Here is a 22723-nt window from a genome sequence, read left to right on the forward strand (position 1 = left end):
CTAATGGCTGTGCAGCCACAGCTCGACACTCGCAGTCACCAAGCGGGAACAGAACAACGCCTCTTCCTCCAAAACCCAACACAAGCAGCCAAGATACTGACAAAGTCTTACAACAAGGAGGATATTTCAGAGCTCTGTCTGGATTTGGGAAACAGATGGCAAAGCAGTTGGCGGGAATTTCAGCGACACTTCCATAAATGTTGGATGGTGTGAGAGTTACGTTTTGAAAGACTTACAGTACTAGACTGAAATACTTTCGGGACTCAATTTTGAAGTAAGCAAATGTATATTTTAGCGTTCAAGTTATCTGGTGTTATTTGTTCATCTTGTACAACTGCTCAGAGCATTTGAGCATTGTTCTCTGGATTCTCCATCTGTGTTGGGTGATTCTTCTGTTTACTTCAGTACCCAACAGCCAGTCTAACTATTGTATCACCTTTTTTCCCCAGTTGTGTCTCATCTGTCACAACACAACATGAGCCTGTTGTATAACCCACTGTTGTATGTGCTTAAAACCATTCATGCGTCCCGTCTTTTGTAAACAATAAGACACCGTCCGGGGAAAAATAAGGGCTTATCAACTGGAAGAACTTCAGCCATTACCATTATTTTGAGAAAGCACAGTGCGGAGGCTAAATACATAGAGATGCAAGAAACCGCCATAAAATTCCAGACGGTTAGTAATATCATTTCAAATGTTAATTATTGTAAAACTGTGACAGATTACCAGACTTTAAAAAACTGACAGTGATACTGCTTATTTTTCCATGAGAAGCAGCTGGCGCTTCAAACGATTCCGATTCATTCTAATGATCCTAGAGTTCAATTCTTAAATAGGCACGGTGATCATAAAAGTTTACAAGGTTTATATGAGAGCGCTAACCAGAGTATTTTTTGATGAAAAGCCCACTTTATAAATTGGACAAAAATGGCTTATTTAAAATTAAATGGCGGCGACTATTTCTTCTTTGTTGTTCAGAGCATATTTGCCCGCTATTTCTCCGGTCAGACATGGAAAGTAGAAATCGAAATGAAAGAATTTGAACAATTACGGGAGAATCGAAGTGTTCAAAAGGCTCGAAACCCAACCTAACTCAGACACATTAAAACATTTTCTCGCATACAAAACACCTATTTTGCCTTTAATATTCAGAAATACTAAAACTTTTACAAATGAAAACCGAAGAAAATAAACATTCAAACACTCAAATAATAACAGAACAATATTAAATGTTTATTCTGTCAAGGAAAGTATATTATGTGTGAGTTGCCTATTTATTTTAAATTAAACTCAGGTTAAAATTATTTTAGTGTGTATTCGGGTTGTGGGATGGATGAAATATTTTATATAAATTTGGCCGACAATAGAGCTTTTAATACTATCGTTATCGTGATAATGTATGTTGGTGACACAATCATGCTGTGTTTGCAAATTTGACAACGAAAAGCGAACAAACATGTTTTCAATACAATGTAGCGTTTGATGGGCTAATGTCCCTCCGTAGTGCAAATGCAAAGCAACTTCTAAATCAATAACCCTCGCCACCATGGCGGCAAATAAAGTCCGTTACTTACAAATATCATCCCAGTAGGAAGAGGAATAACTAAACATGCTACATGACACACCGTAGGAAGATATGACCACGGCTAACCACAAGATAGAACTCTGGAACGCGAACAAAGTGGGCAAATTAAATTCACAGAGGTTCACTTTTTTCCACATTTTGTCATGTTACAGCCTTCTTCCAAAATGAAATTAATTAATGTTTTACCTCAAAATTCTACACACAATAAATGTTTTCTTTTAGAATTGTTTGCAACAAAACTATTGAGCAAAGGATGTGAGTAGTTGTGTACATGGGATTTTTTATAGGGTATTGTGTGTAGAATTACGAGGAATAAATTAATTGCATTTTGGAATAAGGCTGTAACATAAGAAAATTTGTAAAAAGTGAAGCGCTGTGAATATCGTATTTTCCGGACTACAAGCCGCACCCACTAAATTTTACAAGAAAATATTGTTTTACCATATATTAGCCGCATCGGAATACAAGCCGCAGATATATACATTGTGCAATCAGTTATTTACACAGAAATATTTTGTAAATGTTTGTGACTTGTCCAGGGTGTACCCCGCCTTCCGCCCAATTGCAGCTGAGATAGACTCCAGCACCCCTCGCGACCCCGAAAGGGATAAGCGGTAGAAAATGGATGGATGGATGTTTACATACCTTAATTGTTTCCAAACGGTGTCTGTAACACGGCAGTACAACGGCTGATCAAACAAAACAGAAGTCATCTTCATGGACCCAATAGCTGCGGAAGCTAGCTCTCTAATCAGCTAAACAGACTCAATAGCTCCACGGTGAAGTCTTGGTAAATTTACTGAGGAAATTGTGAAACTAAAACAATACAAAAAGAATGCCATCGTAAATTAATACCAACACAGACACTCGATAACCTGTTAGATTATTGGCTAACGCCAATGACGCTAGCGTCTTTACATTACAATAGCACGTACAAATATGCATGAAAACACTCCTACAGACATCACAAATGGGACAGTTTAGTAAGTATGAACTGTTTTAGTTATATTGTAAAACTTAGAAACATTGCTTTGAGTGATGAATGAAGAATCCATACGAGTAGGAACGCTATAGACGGCTAGAAGACTGAACAACGTTTCGTAAAGAAAACAAAAAACACTGCCGGTAAATGGAAGGACACTGCAGCACCTGCAGTAAGCGAACTCGTCCAAAAGATGGCCCCATAGGACAAACAATAAAACACCCTCAGTGTTTTTGCTTGGTTTTTTATTGAATTATTTTTACCATAGCCGCCACCGACGAAAAATCCATAAATTGGCCGCTCCATCTTATAAACCCAGGGTTCAAAGTGTGGGAAAAAAGGAGCGGCTTATAGTCCGGAATTTACGGTACTTTCCAGATGCTCTGTATATATGGACAGTAACGATACCAAGTATTACAGTATTATGTCGATACCACAGTGGTTGGATGGATATTGTTTGTCAAAATATCTTTTGTTGTTTTGTTATTGTTTACAAACTCAAGAAATAGGTTCCGTGATAAAGGAGGGCTGTAAGGGCAATAAATAAAGGATTCATATCCGATCCAACAGTAGGTCATACTTTAAACATCTAACTGATCTGTTATACCGTCATCCTGTGTTTTTGTCTAATTATAATTGTGATCAAAAGTGTAATCATTCAATGATCTGGAAAATTTAAAGTATCAATATCAGCATTGATATAAACAATACTGCCTGTATCTACTTGGTGTTGGATCGATACCCAAATTTGTAATATCAGCCAAAACTAATGTAAAGTATCCAAACAGAAGAATAAGTGTTTGTTACATTTTAACACAAGTATAGGTATAAACATGTTACAACAGAAAGCTAGCAGATATTAACAGTAAGTTAAAAAGTAGATTATAAAAGTTTTGATAAAATAATACAACCGCAATTAACGTAGTATGCTACTACATAAATTGTAACCCATTTTGAAATGGTTCTATTGTCATTTATATTAGGGGTACTTAATCTTTTTGACCGAGTCAAGGCCCAGTTTTTCCACTAGAGAGGGGCCCGGGGCCCACTCAAACAATTAACCCTGAATTAGTCATTTTACTTTAGATTTTATTCGTAATAATGATATCTAACCTACTTACAGTTGAACATGATAACCTTGTCAAATGATATGAAACCATGTGTCAGTCACAAAGATTAAAATCAGATTATTATTGACAAATATTCACAAAGTTCCTAGTGGATATTGAATAATATTTACGGCCAATCATCTGCAAAATAATTGTTTTTATGCAGGTATTGGCTTACATTTTAAGCGCCGCCAACTGAATAAGTTAGAGGGTGCTTTTAAATACTGACAAAAATGAAAAAACAGAGGAGTGCGAGTCATAGTGAGAAAAGTAGATGATGACAAGGTCAGAATCCTGGCATGCCTTCCTCAACAGGAAGGAAGCAAGATGAGGAAAGACTGTTGGGGATGGTTAAAGGGAATTGTGGGAGGTGGAGAGGAAAAGAGGAGCACGCAGGAAAGAAAAGAGAAACACTTTATCTGATGGATAGCATTTTAGATAATAGAACATTCTTCCTAATGGGATGTTTTCGCTGTGCATGTTATATTCGTAACACAGGTTGTCAACTGCAATTTCTACAAAACCATGGGAGACGCCACACCCCAAAGAAGGGTATCAGCGACGCCAAAGAGAAAACGTTTGTGGCGACAATACAACCAGAAATTGATAACCGTTTAAAAAAAAAACGCTCCAATGAGGCGAGATTAGCCACGGAGGGCTTGGGGTGAGAAAATCCAGCGCTCCTTTTCTCCTGCCTGTGCCGTAAATGGCCTATCGTGAACTTGCTTGGCGCTCACAGTAAACAAACATGGCGTCGATCGTGTGGGACTTATCCACGGTTACAGAGGCAGATATCTATCCTTCTATTTGCACTAAATGTTCGGGGGGGTCAAAACTTATCAGCCACCTGAACGCTGATAAGTGTTTGAACGCCCGCTGCTGGAGAAACTGACCCAAAGAAAGGTGTGCACAAACTAGTTAAGTCTAAATGTCAAAAATAATAGACATACGTTACGGGTTATTGTATCGGTCTTTAAAAGCATTAAGTTGAAAAAACATCATGCATACGATTACGAGCTACTAATTATTTCAGTAATTGAATCATCTATTGATTCGTTTGTTCAAATCATTGCGTAATTTGCTTAATTAAGGCTGCAACACAAAATTTGAAAAAAGCTTAAGATTTAATTGTTTAATGAGTAACTAATAAAAAAATTATACAAGTCGTCGCCGCTATTTTTTTACATACAGGTAAGTAATTAGCAAAACTATTTCTTCTAACGTGAACAATATGCTGATCATGATCAAGCCCGCTTAGGATACGATGTCTGATAGCTGCCTTGACGCTGTGGCACTGTTTGAAATGAGGATCTAACTTTGCAACGTTTTTAAGTTAGAAAAGCGGAAACTAATCATAGGTCCCAATAGCGGCTCTGGGACCCTTAGAGGACATGGGACGTTACTGCAGGGGTGAGCCCACATGACAGTTTGGACTTTTCTTCCTTGATTGGTATCATTTCCTGTCCTGGTGCTCTTGTTTTGGTAGTATTACCTGTTTGGTTTATGAGTTTTGCAGTACCTTTAATTCCTGTTCCTTGTCCTGCTAGCACACCTGTTCCACACTGTTTATTAGTTCTATTTAGTACCAATTCCCGGTGCTTGAGGAGCTATACTGGTACTCAACAGTACCAATTTTCGGTACTTTTATGTGTGTAATAAATATTAATTGTTTTTGATAATAAAATAAAATTTTTATTGCAACATTTAAAAATGAGCAGATTATGGTAAATGCTGTCCAGTTGTTATATTGTTTTATTATCAGATTATTAAATTGTAATTACAGTTGCAAGTCCAATGTATAGTTTATGGTGTGTTGGTCAGTCCAGTCTTTGCTGTCTGTTGTGCCCTAAAAAGTGTTGTACTGCAAGTATTGTACTTGTTATGCACCAGCTGTTTGTAACGTGCAACTTAGATGTAGTTTTCATTAACACATTTGGAGGTGTTGAACTATCATGTATATGACTAATGCTAATCAGTAGCATGTTAAAAGAAAAAGCCTATATAAATTAGCATCAAGCTAACACATTTTTGGAAAAGTGGAGCCTTACTTAATTTACATTGGAGCGAAATAATTCCTTTGTTGCCATTGAAAATTGCAATATAGCCTAGAGATATGGCTAAGTCCGCTCTCAGTGCTGCTAGAGTGATCTCTTAGTGTGACGTACCGCTAGGGTTGGGTATCGTTTGAATTCGAACGATTCCGATTCCGGTTCTTTGTTTCGATTCCGATTCCTGGCGATTCTCGATTCCGATTCTTTTAAGAGGCAGGGTCAAAAAAAAGTTTTGGATATTTTAAATGAGCTAGCTAACCTACAGTCTTTCTGAATGAAATAGTCTGACATTCTCCATCAATTTTAATTCTATTAACTTTTTATGAACTTTACTATAAATTCCTCAAAGGGCTGTTTTCAACTAGAATATAAATATCAAATCTATGAACTTGAATATAAATATTATAAATTATGAATACAATTTCCCAGGGGTACACTTTCCTCAAGAGAGCTTTATTTTTGAAAACCTCATGAAAACACATTTACACACACAAGTGTATGATGCTGCAGGTACTTAAAAATGTTACAGTGCTCCCACTGATGAGCTAACCTGCTACAGAAAAGCAAATAAACAATAAGAAACAACTTGCAAAACCCAGTCCAGATTAGCAGCAGGTAAAAATAAAAATAAAATCAGAGACAGTTCTTGTTTAGGAAAATGACCATATCCGCCTTCTCAGGCAGGATGCGTGAGCGTTCTGGACAGATAGTGTCTCCTGCTGTGGAAAATACACGTTCGCTGGGTGTGGAAGAAGCTTGAACGCATAAATAGGAGAAAGCTAGATCTGACAGCAAAGGATAAGTCTTTTGTTGGTTCCACCGGACCATCACCATGTAGCAGGGTCGTCAGACATAAGTATCGGTGGAACGTCCTGGTACATCTGCAGCTCTCTCTCCACTCGTTTCTTGATGGACATGGAGCTCTGTTATGTCGCGGTTATTTCATTTTTTTTTTGTAAAGTAAAGCCACACTTTCGACCGCCGACGCCCGCTATCCATGCTTGAGCTTGACTGACTCGCTCGGCTATGCTAACACTTCCGGCGGTGGGCGCTTCTTCGTTGGTGCTCAGCGGCTTCTTCTTCCGGTTCGGCGGACTTTTTTTTTTTTTTTTCCCGGTCGGCGGACTGGGTATCGAAAATAGGAATCGAAATTTAAACTTTTGAACGATACCGGGAGAATCGGAAAGTTAGTCCCGGTTCCAATCGATACTCGATACTCGATACCTAACCCTACGTACCGCGCAACCCAGGTACCAAAACATGACCAATCTAAGTCTATGAGCATGAACAAATAAGGCCTACTTGGATGAGAGGCGAAACATCTTCTCAGACAAACCAAACAGTCCAGTTACGATCAATTGAATGCCCCGAGAAATAAAACCATGGCACCTTTGGATGATACGTGAATCGTTGCCAGATAGGACCGGCGGGATTCGGTCGGTGCCAAAATAGTACTCCATTCGGTACTCATCCCTACTAGTTCCTAATGAAATGACTTTCTGCCTGCAAGTCGGGTCGCTTGCCTTCTATGCAACCTGGGATCACGCCATCAGCCGCTATGTGCCATTATTTAAAAAAAAATTTAATTTGTTCACATTTCCCCTTAATTTTTCCACACTGTTACATACACGTAAAGAACAGATACATGAAGACAGAAGACGGCTTTCAGTCAATGCACACATTTAGCCACACACACGAGGAGCCTGTTCCTCTACACACATCACAAGGCTCGGGGGCCAGGTCCCCCGTGATTGGCCGAGAGCCCATTCTCAGCTTGCAGTTGAAGTGTTTGTATCGAAAAAAAATTATTATCTTGTAAAATGACCAAAAAAACACAAGCAGAAGAGGATCTATAGGACCGGTTTCATTTAAAACACATTTTATACATGCTTTTAACTTCTGACATTTTTCCAGTTTTGCAAGTATTCACGGGGAGTCGCACACTCCAGCAGCCGTCTTCCTTTTCTTGCGCTCGTCGAAAATGCCTCCGAAGGGGGCCACAATTTTCCATTGAAAATGAATAGGCAATATTTCAACTTTTCTAACACTTTTCTATATTTCTCAACTTATTCAAACGATTCCAAAGTCAAAATGCTTCTTGCTAATATTAGTCAATGGCGCAGGACGCTAACATATTTTGGTACTTGACACATGCTAACTGTTAGCAGTGCAAGCTTTTTAGCAACTTTTGCAGGTGTCATATTTTGGTACTTGGCCCATGCTAACTGTTAGCAAGTAAGTGTACTAAAATTAGCAAACAGGCTTTTTTGGCAATTTGTTTTCAAATATACACTACACTAGGGCTGTGCGATATATCAATATACCCGATATATCGCGGGTTTGTCTCTGTGCGATATAGAAAATGACTATATTATGATATTGGAGTATACATTCTCACGCAGTTGCTTTTAGCTGCGGGCATGCTCTTCTCACTCTTTCTTGTCTCTCCTTCTCACAGAGACGTAAAACAAGCGCACCTTCTTACATACGTCACATACGTACACGCCCTCGCGAGCAGAGAGGTAGCGGCATGGGTAAAGTTAGCTGTGATACTAGAGGTGCGGTGCGAGTGGTAATACGAGAGAAAGAAGGTGCGAATCTGGTAACAAATGAAAGAAGAATTAATTCCACAGAAAAACAGCAGGGGGTCCATCGTCTGGCAGTGGTTTGGCTTCAAGCGGGAAGATGTTGAACAGACAGCGTTGCTACAAAAAGTAGCATTACTACTAATGTAGCATCATTTGAAAAGTCACCCGCTATATAATGAAGAGTGTGCCACACCAACAAAATGCCGAGGCAACCATTTCCACATCAACACCGTATGAAAAAAATAATGAACAACAGAAGGAGATAACGTCCGCAGGAACCTACCACATAGCGAAGGACATACACTATTTGATTTCCTATTATGCAGCTCATTTTTATTTGACAGTTATTGAAATATCTTGTGTGACATCATGCACAAAAGTGCACTTTATTTGTTTTAAACTATTGTAGTGGCGTTCTGTACAAAAAGTGCACTTTAATTTAGAGTTATTTTTATACGTCACCTTAGTGACATCATGCACAAAAGTGCACTAATAGCTTGTTTTAAAATGTCTCTGACAATCTGGCACTTTCTGTTTTGGAAATGGCATGAATGTTCGTGCCACTGCTTAATAACTGTTTAATAAATACAGTTTTGGTAAATTGACTTAGTTGTGATTTCCCTCTCTGCATGAAAGTTTAAAATGAGCATATATTAATGCAGTATGAACAAGAATGTTTTAATGTAGACACATAGAATCATCATACTGCTGTGATTATATGCATCAAGTGTTAAGGCTAAGGCAAAATATCGTGTTTTGTGACATGGCCTAAAAATATTGAGATATTAAAAAAAGGCAATATCGCCCAGCCCTACACTACACAATTATATATGTTGGTACTTGTTAGCATGTTGACGTTGGCATGCTGGCTTTTTAGCTAATTTCACAGGTACACACCTCAGAGTCTGATATGTTGGTACTTGACAGATTCTGTTAGCGTGTAAGCATGCTAAAATTTGCATGCTAGCTTTTTAGGCATTTTTTTTCAGATATACACCATATATTTTGGTACTTGAAATATGCTAACAGTTAGCATGCAAGCTTTTTAAGCTATTTTTACAGGTGTCATATTTTGGTACTTGGCGCATGCTAACTGTTAGCATGTTGATTTTAGCACACTAGCGTTTTAGTTAATTTCACAGGTATACATCATGCTAAAATAGGCTTGCAGGCTTTTTTGACGATTTATTCAGACATACACCTTCGAGTTTGATATTTTGGTACTTGACATGTTAGCTGAAATCATGCTAAAATAGGCATGCTAGCTTGTTTTGACGATTTATTAAGACATACACCTTCGAGTTTGATATTTTGGTACTTGACAGATGCTACCTGTTAGCTGTAAGCATGCTAAAATAGGCATGCAGGCTTTTTTGACGATTTATTCAGACATACATCTTCAAGTTTGATATTTTGGTACTTGACAGATGCTACCTGTTAGCATGCTAAAATAGGCATGCAGGCTTTTTTGACGATTAATTCAGACCTACACCTTCGAGTTTGATATTTTAGTACTTGACAGAGTTAGCTGTAAGCATGCTAAAATAGGCATGCTAGCTTTTTTGATGATTTATTCAGACATACACCTTCAAGATTGATATTTTGGTACTTGACAGATGCTACCTGTTAGCATGCTAAAATAGGCATGCAGGCTTTTTTGACGATTTATTCAGTCATACACCTTCGAGTTTGATATTTTGGTACTTGACAGATGCTACCTGTTAGCTGAAATCAAGATAAAATAGGCATGCTAGCTTTTTTTGACCATTTATTCAGACATACACCTTCGAGTTTGATATTTTGGTACTTGACAGATGCTACCTGTTAGCTGAAATCAAGATAAAATAGGCATGCTAGCTTTTTTTGACCATTTATTCAGACATACACTTTCGAGTTTGCTATTTTGGTACTTTTTGACAGATGCTACCTGTTAGCTGTAAGCATGCTAAAATAGGCATGCTAGCTTTTTTGATGATTTATTCAGACATACACCTTCAAGTTTGATATTTTGGTACTTGACAGATGCTACCTGTTAGCATGCTAAAATAGGCATGCAGGCTTTTTTGACGATTTATTCAGTCATACACCTTCGAGTTTGATATTTTGGTACTTGACAGATGCTACCTGTTAGCTGAAATCAAGATAAAATAGGCATGCTAGCTTTTTTTGACCATTTATTCAGACATACACTTTCGAGTTTGCTATTTTGGTACTTTTTGACGGATGCTACCTGTTAGCTGTAAGCATGCTAAAATAGGCATGCAGGCTTTTTTGACAATTTATTCAGACATACACCTTCGAGTTTGCTATTTTGGTATTTTTTGACAGATGCTACCTGTTAGCTGAAATCATGCTAAAATAGGCATGCAGGCTTTTTTGACGATTTATTCAGACATACACCTTCGAGTTTAAAATTTTCGTACTTGACAGATGCTACCAGTTAGCAGAAATCAAGCTAAAATAGGCATGCTAGCTTTTTTTGACGATTTATTCAGTCATACACCTTCGAGTTTGATATTTTGGTACTTGACAGATGCTACCTGTTAGCTGAAATCATGCTAAAATAGGCATGCAGGCTTTTTTGACGATTTATTCAGACATACACCTTCGAGTTTGATTTTTTTGGTACTTGACATGTTAGCTGAAATCATGCTAAAATAGGCATGCAGGCTTTTTTGACGATTTATTCAGACATACACCTTCGAGTTTAAAATTTTGGTACTCGACAGATGCTACCTGTTAGCAGAAATCAAGCTAAAATAGGCATGCTAGCTTTTTTTGACGATTTATTCAGACATACACCTTCGAGTTTGATATTTTGGTACTTGACAGATGCTACCTGTTAGCTGAAATCATGCTAAAACAGGCATGCTAGCTTTTTTGACGATTTATTCAGACATACACCTTCGAGTTTGATATTTTGGTACTTGACATGTTAGCTGAAATCATGCTGAAATAGGCAAGCTAGCTTGTTTTGACGATTTATTAAGACATAAACCTTCGAGTTTGTTATTTTGGTACTTGACAGATGCTACCTGTTAGCTGAAATCATGCTAAAATAGGCATGCTAGCTTTTTTTGAAGATTTATTCAGACATACACCTTCGAGTTTGATATTTTGGTACTTGACATGTTAGCTGAACTCATACTAAAATAGACAAGCTAGCTTGTTTTGACGATTTATTAAGACATACACCTTCGAGTTTGTTATTTTGGTACTTGACAGATGCTACCTGTTAGCTGAAATCATGCTAAAATAGGCATGCAGGCTTTTTTGACGATTTATTCAGACATACACCTTCGAGTTTGATATTTTGGTACTTGACAGATGCTACCTGTTAGCTGTAATCATGCTAAAATAAGCATGCCGGCTTTTTTGACGATTTATTCAGACATACACCTTTGAGTTTGATATTTTGGTACTTGACAGATGCTACCTGTTAGCTGTAAGCATGCTAACATAAGCATGCCGGATTTTTTGACGATTTATTCAGACATACACCTTCGAGTTTGATATTTTGGTACTTGACAGATGCTACCTGTTAGCTGAAATCATGCTAAAATAGGCATACAGGCTTTTTTGACGATTTATTCACACATACACCTTCGAGTTTGATATTTTGATATTTGACATGTTAGCTGAAATCATGCTAAAATAGGCATGCTAGCTTTTTTTACGATTTATTCAGACATACACCTTCGAGTTTGATATTTTGGTACTTGACAGATGCTACCTGTTAGCTGTAAGCATGCTAAAATAAGCATGCCGGCTTTTTTGACAATTTATTCAGACATACACCTTCGAGTTTGATATTTTGGTACTAGACAGATGCTACCTGTTAGCTGTAAGCATGCTAAAATAGGCATGCAGGCTTTTTTGACGATTCATTCAGACATACACCTTCGAGTTTGATATGTTGGTACTTGACAGATGCTACCTGTTAGCTGAAATCATGCTAAAATAGGCATGCAGGCTTTTTTGACGATTTATTCAGACATACACCTTCGAGTTTGATATTTGACATGTTAGCTGAAATCATGCTAAAATAGGCATGCTAGCTTTTTTTACGATTTATTCAGACATACACCTTCGAGTTTGATATTTTGGTACTTGACAGATGCTACCTGTTAGCTGAAATCATGCTAAAATAGGCATGCTAGCTTTTTTTGACCATTTATTCAGACATACACTTTCGAGTTTGCTATTTTGGTACTTTTTGACAGATGCTACCTGTTAGCTGTAAGCATGCTAAAATAGGCATGCAGGCTTTTTTGACAATTTATTCAGACGTACACCTTCGAGTTTGCTATTTTGGTACTTTTTGACAGATGCTACCTGTTAGCTGAAATCATGCTAAAATAGGCATGCAGGCTTTTTTGATGATTTATTCAGACATACACCTTCGAGTTTAAAATTTTGGTACTTGACAGATGCTACCAGTTAGCAGAAATCAAGCTAAAATAGGCATGCTAGCTTTTTTTGACGATTTATTCAGACATACACCTTCGAGTTTGATATTTTGGTACTTGACAGTTGCTACCTGTTAGCTGAAATCATGCTAAAATAGGCATGCAGGCTTTTTTGACGATTTATTCAGACATACACCTTCGAGTTTGATATTTTGGTACTTGACAGATGCTACCTGTTAGCATGCTAAAATAGGCATGCAGGCTTTTTTGACGATTTATTCAGTCATACACCTTCGAGTTTGATATTTTGGTACTTGACAGATGCTACCTGTTAGCTGAAATCAAGATAAAATAGGCATGCTAGCTTTTTTTGACCATTTATTCAGACATACACTTTCGAGTTTGCTATTTTGGTACTTTTTGACAGATGCTACCTGTTAGCTGTAAGCATGCTAAAATAGGCATGCAGGCTTTTTTGACAATTTATTCAGACATACACCTTCGAGTTTGCTATTTTGGTACTTTTTGACAGATGCTACCTGTTAGCTGAAATCATGCTAAAATAGGCATGCAGGCTTTTTTGACGATTTATTCAGACATACACCTTCGAGTTTAAAATTTTGGTACTTGACAGATGCTACCAGTTAGCAGAAATCAAGCTAAAATAGACATGCTAGCTTTTTTTGACGATTTATTCAGACATACACCTTCGAGTTTGATATTTTGGTACTTGACAGATGCTACCTGTTAGCTGAAATCATGCTAAAATAGACATGCAGGCTTTTTTGACGATTTATTCAGACATACACCTTCGAGTTTGATATTTTGGTACTTGACATGTTAGCTGAAATCATGCTAAAATAGGCATGCAGGCTTTTTTGACGATTTATTCAGACATACACCTTCGAGTTTAAAATTTTGGTACTTGACAGATGCTACCTGTTAGCAGAAATCAAGCTAAAATAGGCATGCTAGCTTTTTTTGACGATTTATTCAGACATACACCTTCGAGTTTGATATTTTGGTACTTGACAGATGCTACCTGTTAGCTGTAAGCATGCTAAAACAGGCATGCTAGCTTTTTTGACGATTTATTCAGACATACACCTTCGAGTTTGATATTTTGGTACTTGACATGTTAGCTGAAATAGGCAAGCTAGCTTGTTTTGACGATTTATTAAGACATACACCTTCGAGTTTGTTATTTTGGTACTTGACAGATGCTACCTGTTAGCTGAAATCATGCTAAAATAGGCATGCAGGCTTTTTTGACGATTTATTCAGACATACACCTTCGAGTTTGATATTTTGGTACTTGACAGATGCTACCTGTTAGCATGCTAAAATAGGCATGCAGGCTTTTTTGACGATTTATTCAGTCATACACCTTCGAGTTTGTTATTTTGGTACTTGACAGATGCTACCTGTTAGCTGAAATCATGCTAAAATAGGCATGCTAGCTTTTTTTGAAGATTTATTCAGACATACACCTTCGAGTTTGATATTTTGGTACTTGACATGTTAGCTGAACTCATACTAAAATAGGCAAGCTAGCTTGTTTTGACGATTTATTAAGACATACACCTTCGAGTTTGTTATTTTGGTACTTGACAGATGCTACCTGTTAGCTGAAATCATGCTAAAATAGGCATGCAGGCTTTTTTGATGATTTATTCAGACATACACCTTCGAGTTTGATATTTTGGTACTTGACAGATGCTACCTGTTAGCTGTAATCATGCTAAAATAAGCATGCCGGCTTTTTTGACGATTTATTCAGACATACACCTTTGAGTTTGATATTTTGGTACTTGACAGATGCTACCTGTTAGCTGTAAGCATGCTAACATAAGCATGCCGGATTTTTTGACGATTTATTCAGACATACACCTTCGAGTTTGATATTTTGGTACTTGACAGATGCTACCTGTTAGCTGAAATCATGCTAAAATAGGCATGCAGGCTTTTTTGACGATTTATTCACACATACACCTTCGAGTTTGATATTTTGATATTTGACATGTTAGCTGAAATCATGCTAAAATAGGCATGCTAGCTTTTTTTACGATTTATTCAGACATACACCTTCGAGTTTGATATTTTGGTACTTGACAGATGCTACCTGTTAGCTGTAAGCATGCTAAAATAAGCATGCCGGCTTTTTTGACAATTTATTCAGACATACACCTTCGAGTTTGATATTTTGGTACTAGACAGATGCTACCTGTTAGCTGTAAGCATGCTAAAATAGGCATGCAGGCTTTTTTGACGATTCATTCAGACATACACCTTCGAGTTTGATATGTTGGTACTTGACAGATGCTACCTGTTAGCTGAAATCATGCTAAAATAGGCATGCAGGCTTTTTTGACGATTTATTCAGACATACACCTTCGAGTTTGATATTTGACATGTTAGCTGAAATCATGCTAAAATAGGCATGCTAGCTTTTTTTACGATTTATTCAGACATACACCTTCGAGTTTGATATTTTGGTACTTGACAGATGCTACCTGTTAGCTGAAATCATGCTCAAATAGGCATGCTAGCTTTTTTTGACCATTTATTCAGACATACACTTTCGAGTTTGCTATTTTGGTACTTTTTGACAGATGCTACCTGTTAGCTGTAAGCATGCTAAAATAGGCATGCAGGCTTTTTTGACAATTTATTCAGACGTACACCTTCGAGTTTGCTATTTTGGTACTTTTTGACAGATGCTACCTGTTAGCTGAAATCATGCTAAAATAGGCATGCAGGCTTTTTTGATGATTTATTCAGACATACACCTTCGAGTTTAAAATTTTGGTACTTGACAGATGCTACCAGTTAGCAGAAATCAAGCTAAAATAGGCATGCTAGCTTTTTTTGACGATTTATTCAGACATACACCTTCGAGTTTGATATTTTGGTACTTGACAGATGCTACCTGTTAGCTGAAATCATGCTAAAATAGGCATGCAGGCTTTTTTGACGATTTATTCAGACATACACCTTCGAGTTTGATATTTTGGTACTTGACAGATGCTACCTGTTAGCATGCTAAAATAGGCATGCAGGCTTTTTTGACGATTTATTCAGTCATACACCTTCGAGTTTGATATTTTGGTACTTGACAGATGCTACCTGTTAGCTGAAATCAAGATAAAATAGGCATGCTAGCTTTTTTTGACCATTTATTCAGACATACACTTTCGAGTTTGCTATTTTGGTACTTTTTGACAGATGCTACCTGTTAGCTGTAAGCATGCTAAAATAGGCATGCAGGCTTTTTTGACAATTTATTCAGACATACACCTTCGAGTTTGCTATTTTGGTACTTTTTGACAGATGCTACCTGTTAGCTGAAATCATGCTAAAATAGGCATGCAGGCTTTTTTGACGATTTATTCAGACATACACCTTCGAGTTTAAAATTTTGGTACTTGACAGATGCTACCAGTTAGCAGAAATCAAGCTAAAATAGGCATGCTAGCTTTTTTTGACGATTTATTCAGACATACACCTTCGAGTTTGATATTTTGGTACTTGACAGATGCTACCTGTTAGCTGAAATCATGCTAAAATAGACATGCAGGCTTTTTTGACGATTTATTCAGACATACACCTTCGAGTTTGATATTTTGGTACTTGACATGTTAGCTGAAATCATGCTAAAATAGGCATGCAGGCTTTTTTGACGATTTATTCAGACATACACCTTCGAGTTTAAAATTTTGGTACTTGACAGATGCTACCTGTTAGCAGAAATCAAGCTAAAATAGGCATGCTAGCTTTTTTTGACGATTTATTCAGACATACACCTTCGAGTTTGATATTTTGGTACTTGACAGATGCTACCTGTTAGCTGTAAGCATGCTAAAACAGGCATGCTAGCTTTTTTGACGATTTATTCAGACATACACCTTCGAGTTTGATATTTTGGTACTTGACATGTTAGCTGAAATAGGCAAGCTAGCTTGTTTTGACGATTTATTAAGACATACACCTTCAAGTTTGTTATTTTGGTACTTGACAGATGCTACCTGTTAGCTGAAATCATGCTAAAATAGGCATGCAGGCTTTTTTGACGATTTATTCAGACATACACCTTCGAGTTTGATATTTTGGTACTTGACAGATGCTACCTGTTAGCATGCTAAAATAGGCATGCAGGCTTTTTTGACGATTTATTCAGTCATACACCTTCGAGTTTGATATTTTGGTACTTGACAGATGCTACCTGTTAGCTGAAATCAAGATAAAATAGGCATGCTAGCTTTTTTTGACCATTTATTCAGACATACACTTTCGAGTTTGCTATTTTGGTACTTTTTGACAGATGCTACCTGTTAGCTGTAAGCATGCTAAAATAGGCATGCAGGCTTTTTTGACAATTTATTCAGACATACACCTTCGAGTTTGCTATTTTGGTACTTTTTGACAGATGCTACCTGTTAGCTGAAATCATGCTAAAATAGGCATGCAGGCTTTTTTGACGATTTATTCAGACATACACCTTCGAGTTTAAAATTTTGGTACTTGACAGATGCTACCAGTTAGCAGAAATCAAGCTAAAATAGGCATGCTAGCTTTTTTTGACGATTTATTCAGACATACACCTTCGAGTTTGATATTTTGGTACTTGACAGATGCTACCTGTTAGCTGAAATCATGCTAAAATAGACATGCAGGCTTTTTTGACGATTTATTCAGACATACACCTTCGAGTTTGATATTTTGGTACTTGACATGTTAGCTGAAATCATGCTAAAATAGGCATGCAGGCTTTTTTGACGATTTATTCAGACATACACCTTCGAGTTTAAAATTTTGGTACTTGACAGATGCTACCTGTTAGCAGAAATCAAGCTAAAATAGGCATGCTAGCTTTTTTTGACGATTTATTCAGACATACACCTTCTAGTTTGATATTTTTGTACTTGACAGATGCTACCTGTTAGCTGAAATCATGCTAAAATAGGCATGCTAGCTTTTTTTGAAGATTTATTCAGACATACACCTTCGAGTTTGATATTTTGGTACTTGACAGATGCTACCTGTTAGCTGTAAGCATGCTAAAACAGGCATGCTAGCTTTTTTGACGATTTATTCAGACATACACCTTCGAGTTTGATATTTTGGTACTTGACATGTTAGCTGAAATCATGCTGAAATAGGCAAGCTAGCTTGTTTTGACGATTTATTAAGACATACACCTTCGAGTTTGTTATTTTGGTACTTGACAGATGCTACCTGTTAGCTGAAATCATGCTAAAATAGGCATGCTAGCTTTTTTTGAAGATTTATTCAGACATACACCTTCGAGTTTGATATTTTGGTACTTGACATGTTAGCTGAAATCATACTAAAATAGGCAAGCTAGCTTGTTTTGACGATTTATTAAGACATACACCTTCGAGTTTAATATTTTGGTACTTGACAGATGCTACCTGTTAGCTGTAATCATGCTAAAATAAGCATGCCGGCTTTTTTGACGATTTATTCAGACATACACCTTTGAGTTTGATATTTTGGTACTTGACAGATGCTACCTGTTAGCTGTAAGCATGCTAAAATAAGCATGCCGGCTTTTTTGACGATTTATTCAGACATACACCTTCGAGTTTGATATTTTGGTACTTGACAGGTGCTACCTGTTAGCTGAAATCATGCTAAAATAGGCATCCAGGCTTTTTTGACGATTTATTCAGACATACACCTTCGAGTTTGATATTTTGATATATGACATGTTAGCTGAAATCATGCTAAAATAGGCATGCTAGCTTTTTTTACGATTTATTCAGACATACACCTTCGAGTTTGATCATTTGGTACTTGACGGATGCTAACTGTTAGCTGTAAGCATGCTAAAATAAGCATGCCGGCTTTTTTGACAATTTATTCAGACATACACCTTCGAGTTTGATATTTTGGTACTAGACAGATGCTACCTGTTAGCTGTAAGCATGCTAAAATAGGCATGCAGGCTTTTTTGACGATTCATTCAGACATACACCTTCGAGTTTGATATGTTGGTACTTGACAGATGCTACCTGTTAGCTGAAATCATGCTAAAATAGGCATGCAGGCTTTTTTGACGATTTATTCAGACATACACCTTCGAGTTTGATATTTGACATGTTAGCTGAAATCATGCTAAATTAGGCATGCTAGCTTTTTTTACGATTTATTCAGACATACACCTTCGAGTTTGATATTTTGGTACTTGACAGATGCTACCTGTTAGCTGAAATCATGCTAAAATAGGCATGCAGGCTTTTTTGACGATTTATTCAGACATACACCTTCGAGTTTGATATTTTGGTACTTGACAGATGCTACCTGTTAGCTGTAAGCATGCTAAAATAAGCATGCCGACTTTTTTGACGATTTATTCAGACATACACCTTCGAGTTTGATGTTTTGGTACTTGACAGATGCTACCTGTTTGCTGTAAGCATGCTAAAATAGGCATGCAGGTTTTTTTGTTGATTTATTCAGACATACACCTTCGAGTTTGATATTTTGGTACTTGACAGATGCTACCTGTTAGCTATAAGCATGCTAAAATAGGCATGCAGGCTTTTTTGACGATTCATTCAGACATACACCTTCGAGTTTGATATTTTGGTACTTGACAGATGCTACCTGTTAGCTGTAAGCATGCTAAAATAAGCATGCCGGCTTTTTTGACGATTTATTCAGACATACACCTTCGAGTTTGATATTTTGGTACTTGACAGATGCTACCTGTTAGCTGTAAGCATGCTAAAATAAGCATGCTGGCTTTTTTGACGATTTATTCAGACATACACCTTCGAGTTTGATATTTTGGTACTTGACAGATGCTATAAGCATGCTATAATAGGCAAGCAGGCTTTTTTGACGATTCATTCAGACATACATCTTCGAGTTTGATATTTTGGTACTTGACAGATGCTACCTGTTAGCTGAAATCATGCTAAAATAGGCATGCAGGCTTTTTTGACGATTTATTCAGACATACACCTTCGAGTTTGATATTTTGGTACTTGACAGATGCTACCTGTTAGCTGTAAGCATGCTAAAATAAGCATGCCGACTTTTTTGACGATTTATTCAGACATACACCTTCGAGTTTGATGTTTTGGTACTTGACAGATGCTACCTGTTTGCTGTAAGCATGCTAAAATAGGCATGCAGGTTTTTTTGTTGATTTATTCAGACATACACCTTCGAGTTTGATATTTTGGTACTTGACAGATGCTACCTGTTAGCTATAAGCATGCTAAAATAGGCATGCAGGCTTTTTTGACGATTCATTCAGACATACACCTTCGAGTTTGATATTTTGGTACTTGACAGATGCTACCTGTTAGCTGTAAGCATGCTAAAATAAGCATGCCGGCTTTTTTGACGATTTATTCAGACATACACCTTCGAGTTTGATATTTTGGTACTTGACAGATGCTACCTGTTAGCTGAAATCATGCTAAAATAGGCATGCTAGCTTTTTTTGAAGATTTATTCAGACATACACCTTCGAGTTTGATATTTTGGTACTTGACAGATGCTACCTGTTAGCTGTAAGCATGCTAAAACAGGCATGCTAGCTTTTTTGACGATTTATTCAGACATACACCTTCGAGTTTGATATTTTGGTACTTGACATGTTAGCTGAAATCATGCTGAAATAGGCAAGCTAGCTTGTTTTGACGATTTATTAAGACATACACCTTCGAGTTTGTTATTTTGGTACTTGACAGATGCTACCTGTTAGCTGAAATCATGCTAAAATAGGCATGCTAGCTTTTTTTGAAGATTTATTCAGACATACACCTTCGAGTTTGATATTTTGGTACTTGACATGTTAGCTGAAATCATACTAAAATAGGCAAGCTAGCTTGTTTTGACGATTTATTAAGACATACACCTTCGAGTTTAATATTTTGGTACTTGACAGATGCTACCTGTTAGCTGTAATCATGCTAAAATAAGCATGCCGGCTTTTTTGACGATTTATTCAGACATACACCTTTGAGTTTGATATTTTGGTACTTGACAGATGCTACCTGTTAGCTGTAAGCATGCTAAAATAAGCATGCCGGCTTTTTTGACGATTTATTCAGACATACACCTTCGAGTTTGATATTTTGGTACTTGACAGGTGCTACCTGTTAGCTGAAATCATGCTAAAATAGGCATCCAGGCTTTTTTGACGATTTATTCAGACATACACCTTCGAGTTTGCTATTTTGATATATGACATGTTAGCTGAAATCATGCTAAAATAGGCATGCTAGCTTTTTTTACGATTTATTCAGACATACACCTTCGAGTTTGATCATTTGGTACTTGACGGATGCTACCTGTTAGCTGTAAGCATGCTAAAATAAGCATGCCGGCTTTTTTGACAATTTATTCAGACATACACCTTCGAGTTTGATATTTTGGTACTAGACAGATGCTACCTGTTAGCTGTAAGCATGCTAAAATAGGCATGCAGGCTTTTTTGACGATTCATTCAGACATACACCTTCGAGTTTGATATGTTGGTACTTGACAGATGCTACCTGTTAGCTGAAATCATGCTAAAATAGGCATGCAGGCTTTTTTGACGATTTATTCAGACATACACCTTCGAGTTTGATATTTGACATGTTAGCTGAAATCATGCTAAATTAGGCATGCTAGCTTTTTTTACGATTTATTCAGACATACACCTTCGAGTTTGATATTTTGGTACTTGACAGATGCTACCTGTTAGCTGAAATCATGCTAAAATAGGCATGCAGGCTTTTTTGACGATTTATTCAGACATACACCTTCGAGTTTGATATTTTGGTACTTGACAGATGCTACCTGTTAGCTGTAAGCATGCTAAAATAAGCATGCCGACTTTTTTGACGATTTATTCAGACATACACCTTCGAGTTTGATGTTTTGGTACTTGACAGATGCTACCTGTTTGCTGTAAGCATGCTAAAATAGGCATGCAGGTTTTTTTGTTGATTTATTCAGACATACACCTTCGAGTTTGATATTTTGGTACTTGACAGATGCTACCTGTTAGCTATAAGCATGCTAAAATAGGCATGCAGGCTTTTTTGACGATTCATTCAGACATACACCTTCGAGTTTGATATTTTGGTACTTGACAGATGCTACCTGTTAGCTGTAAGCATGCTAAAATAAGCATGCCGGCTTTTTTGACGATTTATTCAGACATACACCTTCGAGTTTGATATTTTGGTACTTGACAGATGCTACCTGTTAGCTGTAAGCATGCTAAAATAAGCATGCTGGCTTTTTTGACGATTTATTCAGACATACACCTTCGAGTTTGATGTTTTGGTACTTGACAGATGCTACCTGTTTGCTGTAAGCATGCTAAAATAGGCATGCAGGCTTTTTTGTTGATTTATTCAGACATACACCTTCGAGTTTGATATTTTGGTACTTGACAGATGCTACCTGTTAGCTATAAGCATGCTAAAATAGGCATGCAGGCTTTTTTGACGATTCATTCAGACATACACCTTCGAGTTTGATATTTTGGTACTTGACAGATGCTACCTGTTAGCTGTAAGCATGCTAAAATAAGCATGCCGGCTTTTTTGACGATTTATTCAGACATACACCTTCGAGTTTGATATTTTGGTACTTGACAGATGCTACCTGTTAGCTTTAAGCATGCTAAAATAAGCATGCTGGCTTTTTTGACGATTTATTCAGACATACACCTTCGAGTTTGATATTTTGGTACTTGACAGATGCTATAAGCATGCTAAAATAGGCAAGCAGGCTTTTTTGACGATTCATTCAGACATACATCCTCGAGTTTGATATTTTGGTACTTGACAGATGCTACCTGTTAGCTGAAATCATGCTAAAATAGGCATGCAGGCTTTTTTGACGATTTATTCAGACATACACCTTCGAGTTTGATATTTTGGTACTTGACAGACATATTAGCATGTCAGCTTTTTTTTTAAGACACATTTTTCAGATATACACTTCACAGTCCTATATTTTGG

The 22723-nt window shown here is 37.2% G+C and overlaps 1 protein-coding gene across 5 annotated transcripts in view; it reads right to left on the reverse strand.

Annotated features, from left to right (window-relative positions):
* Positions 1–22723, reverse strand: part of sipa1l1 (signal-induced proliferation-associated 1 like 1) — a 209612-nt gene that overhangs the window by 186038 nt on the left and 851 nt on the right. The window lies entirely within an intron of this gene.

This window comes from Entelurus aequoreus, linkage group LG23 (assembly GCF_033978785.1).
Source record: "Entelurus aequoreus isolate RoL-2023_Sb linkage group LG23, RoL_Eaeq_v1.1, whole genome shotgun sequence".
NCBI lineage: Eukaryota > Metazoa > Chordata > Actinopteri > Syngnathiformes > Syngnathidae > Entelurus > Entelurus aequoreus.